This window comes from Poecilia reticulata, linkage group LG16 (genome assembly GCF_000633615.1).
Source record: "Poecilia reticulata strain Guanapo linkage group LG16, Guppy_female_1.0+MT, whole genome shotgun sequence".
In the NCBI taxonomy this organism is placed as follows: Eukaryota; Metazoa; Chordata; class Actinopteri; order Cyprinodontiformes; family Poeciliidae; genus Poecilia; species Poecilia reticulata.
The window spans coordinates 24,210,169-24,216,673 of NC_024346.1; the positions used below are offsets into that span (position 1 = coordinate 24,210,169).

Consider the following 6,505-nt stretch of genomic DNA (forward strand, 5'->3'; position numbering starts at 1 on the left):
CCGTCAACACGTCCCTGCCTCTATCGCTGCCTGTCTTTTCTTTTTTTTCTTCTATGCATCCACACCAGAAAAATACAAATTTGTAGCTTACTTTAGAATTTATTTGTTAATGAACAGAGTTAATATCATTTCTAGATCGAATACATTTACTGTGGGTATTTCCACACAGCTGCTGCTGTTTGTTTTAGAGTTATTATCTCATCTGGTCTCTGTTTGGATTCATTTTGTTTATTTTAACTTGCAAATTTTTTTTTAATTTTTTTTATGCATTTTTCATTCATTCCACTGGAATGATCAATATTAGTAAGAAATATTTACAGCTTAAATATTTGAGAAATTTTGACAAGCATGTCCTCATTTTAGTTCATGACACATTTATGAACTGATTCAAAATATTTTACAGCAGTTTTATACCACATGTCCTGAAGAAAAGTAAACATATAACACCATCGCTTTAAATACATATTCACCTTTTTAGTCAATTTCAAATCTTATACAAGCAATCATATTTTATGTAGTTTTTTTAAGCATTGTATTTTCTTTGAAATCAATAGATTTCTAATTGTGAATGAGAATTGCTAACAAATAAAACTAGGAGTAAACGAGGCGAAGCGTGCATTGTAATAGCCTTCAGTGACATTAGTGCTTTTTTTTTACAACAATATGATTGTTTCTGGATATATGCATTTCTTACAATGCAGTGCTTTAGCCCATAGATGTTTTGATTTTCCTTGGATTTCATGCCACATCCATGTTTCTTTTAAAAGTGTTCTTACTTTTCTGTCTCTGTTGATTTTTTTCATTGTTATATTTCATTTACTATTTTAAGTGATTAAGTGTGGCTCCTTATCTTCGACAGTGAGGCTCATAAAATGTAACATCACGTAAAGTTTTGCACAACCCGATTCCCCAGTACGGAAGTAAATATCACAGGCGAGTCTATTTTTGTATATTTTCATTTTTTTCATATTACCTACAAGTCATTTTTTGCAGTATATTGATTCATTGATTCAAAAAGTGAAGCTGATTTCCATCAGGTACACTGAGAGTGAAACATTTCAAGCATTTCTTTCTGTTGATTATTCAGACTGAATAACACAAACATCAAAAATTGATTCTATTAACAGCCCGGTTGTTAATAGTGAGGGCTGATAGAAACATATCAAAGAAAAGTTGAGTGGAAAGAAAAATGTGTGGCAGAAAAAAAGTGCACAAGCAGCAGGGACCACCTGCAAGCCTGAGAGCTGGAAAAGCTAATTGAAGAGTTTGGGGAGATTAACCAGGACATGGAAACATCAGGCCATCCATAAACCACAGACCATGCCAGAAGTAAGAAATAAGACTGGATAAAGGTCTCTTTTCAGATTAAAGTAAATTTTGAGATGTGGTTGAAGGTCGTTGAGGTCCAGTGTGACGTTTCCACAGTTAGTGATAATCTAGGGAGTCACAGCATTGTAGTGTTTTTATCCAGGGTAAAGTCAGTCTTACACTTCCCTCACGCTTTATGGAGATGCAGATTTGATTTTCCAGCAGGCCTTGGCACCGGCCCACACTGCTAACGGTACCAGGACCGGCTTTAACGGCCGTGATTTTACTGTGCTTAATTTGCCAGAAAACTGTCCCGACCCAAACTACGCAGAAGAAGAGACGCCAGAGCCAACGATGACTGACTTTTTTTTTTTGAATAAAAGATTTGTTTTATTTCAATGAATCGTATATAATCGTAAAAATGAATGAACTTTCATTTTTTACATCAACTTTAACCCATAATCATCATAATTAAACAAAAATGCTTGAAATATATTCCCCCCGCCCCCGTTTGAGATACAGGTTTCACCATTTAAATTGAATTACTGAAATTAATACATTTTTTAATGATGTATTAAGATGCACCTGTACATGAGAGCAGGTGTTGACGTGCCACTTGCTACTATGGGTATAGAGACAGTAATGCTAAGTAAGTCTCCAGTACATGTTGAGGAGAGAGGTGAAAAAAAAAAAAAAAAAAAAAAAATGAGTCTCATGCTCAAAGATAATTTCGACTCAGTTCTCCTGACCTGTGTGTGTGTTTGAAGCAGGGGGTGTCGCTGCAAACCGCGCAGAAACCTACTAAATTATAGGTGGGCTGCAGCGCTGCCTTGTTATTATTCCCAGGCACACCCCGTCTCCCTGCTTCACCTTTCCTCTCCCACCAATTTCTGTCTGTCAAAGCGCAGTCGGGGGAAATATCGCCCGTGTGTGTCGCCTCTTAAGCAAACTGTGGCTCTCTGCTGCGTTAATCGTATTTCTCCTGGCAAGTTGTTAACTCTGGCAGGAGCAAGCGGAGGCGGGTGGCGGGAGAGGAGAAGGGGATGCGATTGGGGGCAGGTGGGGGCCGACGTGGAAAACGCACGACAAGAGGCAAAAGAGAAGAAGTATAATTAGCGAAGTTGCGTGCCGAGGGTTTGAGTCATTTGCAGAAGGGAACCTGAATCCTTCACTCTCCCTTCTCATGATTCCATCTTTAAATAATTCAGCAGGAGGGACGGTCCTTCTCTCGCCGAGGAGGTGTCAGCGTCTCTGCACCTATACACGGATGACAAACACGCATGAGCACACACTCACACCCACACCTGTGCACATGGCTGTCACGTCTGCTTAGTGTGTAGCTAAAGTCTGCCTGCGCCGTGGAAATAATTAGACGGGCTCCTATCGTCGACGTACGGCGTCATGTGGTAGTGCCGTGGATTCATGCACAAAGACAACATAGCGTCAAAATATAATTTGACGTCGCATTAAAATCCAGCGTGACGGTGCGCGCAATCATCTGAAAGTGCTCAACGTTTCAATGTGAGACGAGCATTTTGCTTCGTGATAAAGATTGGTGATGTTAAATTTAAATATATATATTTTACCATCAAAAACACATTGTAAATTTACAAATAAAATGAAAGTCTGCAGGTTTAAATAGCAGGGGGTGCTGGGCTTTGTGAAGGGAGGCCAAACGAAGGGCACCATTAAAGCAGGGGTGGCACACAAAAAGAAAAAAAAATGAATTTCAGGAATTACATCTAGGTTTCTAATCGGATTAAAATAACAACTTGATTTTATGGACTTTTTTGAAAAATTAACACCACTAGTAGGATGTAGTTTATATTTTCAAACAGCAAATTTGATATGTTATAAGATGCTATTTGAGCTGTCGCCATATTTGGCTCTAATGTGTTTGAAAAGCTCTATAAGTTTTCCCTCAAGTTTTGAGTGAGAACCTGTAACCCAGACATCGTCTGAGGAGTAAACGTGTGAGAGACACACATTCAGAAAAGGCCACAGGAAAGAGGGAGAATATGTAGCAGAAACAAGAATGAGAGGAGAGAACATGAAATAATAACAGTGGTAATAATGATAGTAAGTAAAAAAAGAGGTTTTTGTATTCTGAAACTTTAGATTATCTTTTTGCAGAAAACAATGAGCATAAAAACAAGCTTTTAGTAACCAATGAACTGTAATTAATAGAGAAATCAGTTACAACTAGTTGTTTAAAAACTGGTTTCTTACTTAATTGTCATTTTTCTTCTTTGACCATCAGAGAGTACCAGAGAGGAAAAAAAATCACCTAAATGTCCCATTATAACAATGCTGGATGCTGCCAATGACAACAGTGTCTACCAACCTTATCGGATAATTAATAAACTAAAATATTTAATCAAAGTACACACTATTTTATTTAGACCTGCCTACTGCAGATCAGAGCCGATGAATGGAACAAAGACCGATTCTGATCTCATTCCAGTGGATTGATGCACCATTATTAAGCGTTGTTGCATCAAACTCTGCTATCAACAGTGCTAACTGCGCGGTCCGGCCTCACAAGGTGACGTCCAATTAATTTAATCACATTTAGCCAAAGTTCTTGGAGGATTCAGTTCTTCACCGCTCCTCCAGACTGCTCTCGGCCCCGTTCCTGTCTTCTCCTCACTTCCAGCAGCAGCTTTTTTTTTTCTTCTTTTTTTTGTCTTGGTAAATATAGCCACCATCGACACTTTTTTTTTTTGTCTGCCTGTCAACATGGAATCTGCTGCTACTTCAATAATCTCAGTGGCAATTTTGTACTAGACAAATATCTAATAATAGCCAAGCTGTTAAGATAGGTGGTTCTTCCTGGAGCTCAGACATAATGAAGTGTTTCGTTCTGTCACGCTGTCAAAAAAAAAAGAAGCCTTGAATGCTGAGATAATAAAGTAGATCCCAAAAATATAATCGCAAATGAGTCCAATAAACAGCATCGACGTCCCGTCCCACTCCGGCGTGCCTGATTTAAATTCTTCCTGTATCAGTGTTGTGCTGCGGAGTAACCTTGGAGGAAAGTGAGGAATAAAAAATAAAAATAAATGCAAAATTGTCTTCTTATCAGAAATGCTAGCAAAAGTATTTGCATCTCTTGACCTATTTTTACATTTTGTGATGCAAACTTCGGTATATTTTATTGGGTTTTATATCACAGAGACCAAAACTGTGTGAAATAAATTTGGATTAGAAGGAAAACAATCAGCAGAGTTTGAGACGCTCCAAAAGGAAATCTCAAAACTGAGAGTACTGCACATGTCCTCAGTCCCCCTTTTAATCTGACACCCCTAAATAGAATCCATTGTAATAAAATGTCTTCACAGAATTTAGTGAGATTTAAAGTCAGTCGTAAATGCAGCTGTTCACTTAAAGCCTCAGAGGCTTGTTAGAGAACGTTAAAAAAAAAGTTTTTTTGTGAAAAAAATTTGAAAACCGTATGTTTTCTTTGCGCTTCAAAGTTGAGGCTAATTTTATGTTGGTCTAAATATAAATTACACCAATGTTTGTGGCTGTAACGTGATTTTTTTAAAAATCAGCTGAATTGGTTAATGGTTAAAATCACTTCCTGCCAGTAAGTTTATCAGCTCACCTGTGCTTAAACGTCAAGCTAACATAAATACACGGTTTCACCCTGTATGCCAATGTGCATTAATTACATATTTTCGGAACAGATGTCACAATAGTTCATTATTGTGTTGCGTTACGACAACACCAAACTAATTACAAAGCCCAGTCGGCATCAGGCCAGACGGCGACGCGGTGGAATTGATTATTATATTATTAATACTGAGGGGACGTTTGCCGTGCCATCTGAGAGGAGAGAATATAACCCGCATGGCTTTGTAGCCACGGCCCAGGCGAGGCTGTCTTTATGCATAATTCATATTTCATATCGTCATGGCGATCATGTGTTTGCTCTCCCTGCAGGGGGGGCTGCTTGGTTTTTAGTGGGGAACACGTGCGACGCAGGCGTTGCTCGAGTTGGTTTACAGAGTCGCAACGTGGGAAACTCATTTCCTACTGAAGAGATGATTCCCACGAGGTAACGTGATGTGTTTGGGAATGAGGAAGCAGCTCAGGTTGGGATTAGGTCAAAGTGGTGTGGAAATGTTGAGGAAAACCCAGAAGCAACCCAAGCTATTTCTGGAGAAAGGCTCTGCTACGGAGGTACAACTGAGTGGGCGTGTAGAGAAACACATTTGGCCACGAGTGAGAAAAACAGAAAATATCTAAACACTGACCTGTCTTTTGATTCAATTTGCCTTTGTGTTAAAAAGGGCCTACTGTCACATTTCTGTATTATTATTTGCACATAATACAGAAAGACTGATTCTGTATCGGTCTTTCTGTACTACAGCTGGAGTGGGATGAAGATGTTTCTGAATAGTTTGCAGGTAAACACAAGCAGGGTTAGAGCCACAGAACTGGACCAACCTTCTCGCATTTCCAGTAGTTTGAAACTTTTCAGCCACTGTAGATATGGACAAGTTACGTTACTATAAAACAATTTTATTACTTATAAAAATGAATGCGTGTCTGTCTTACTTGATACTCATGTTTTTATGTTTTACACATTTTGAAGAGTTGTTTTGAGAATGGCTCTGTGTTACATCATATTTATCCCCAAGTGAAATAGGATTTCATGGATTACTAAGTCAAAGTTCCTATAGGTGATCTGATTAATCTAGAAACATAACTTGCATAAATACACAAAAAACAAAAATCTCTCCTGTTAATTCATCATATGGGGTTACAATACCTTTTCATGGACATATTTTGGATTAAGCGAAAGTTTGTGTTTCTCTGCTGGAGCAAAAAAGAAAAAGCTTTTTAACATGTTTTAGATTTTTTTCATCGAGAGCGCTGATCATTTTGGTGTTTTTATCCCAATAAAATGCAGATTTGGTCTCGGTATTTAGCTGATCCAGTTTAATTTTAAAAACGTTTTTTTAAAAAATTAAAAAAAAAGAATAAATAAATAAACATGAAGTGTGCATTATTTTTATCAAAATTTTTACAAGAACATTTTTCTCTCTCTGTTTCCTTTTGTTTTCTGCGCTTCGTTCTTTCCATCCCGGATGAGCTTGAATCGATCCGGCTGCTGCTCTTGAGAAGTTTTCCCCTAACATCCAAACCCTCACTAGCATGCACACACACACACACACACACACACACACAC

General features: G+C 38.1%; 1 long non-coding RNA gene across 1 annotated transcript in view; it reads left to right on the forward strand.

The window, feature by feature from the left end:
- LOC108166983 (uncharacterized) overlaps window positions 1–6,505 on the forward strand; it is a 27,304-nt gene that overhangs the window by 3,396 nt on the left and 17,403 nt on the right. The gene's annotated exons all lie outside the window — the stretch shown is intronic.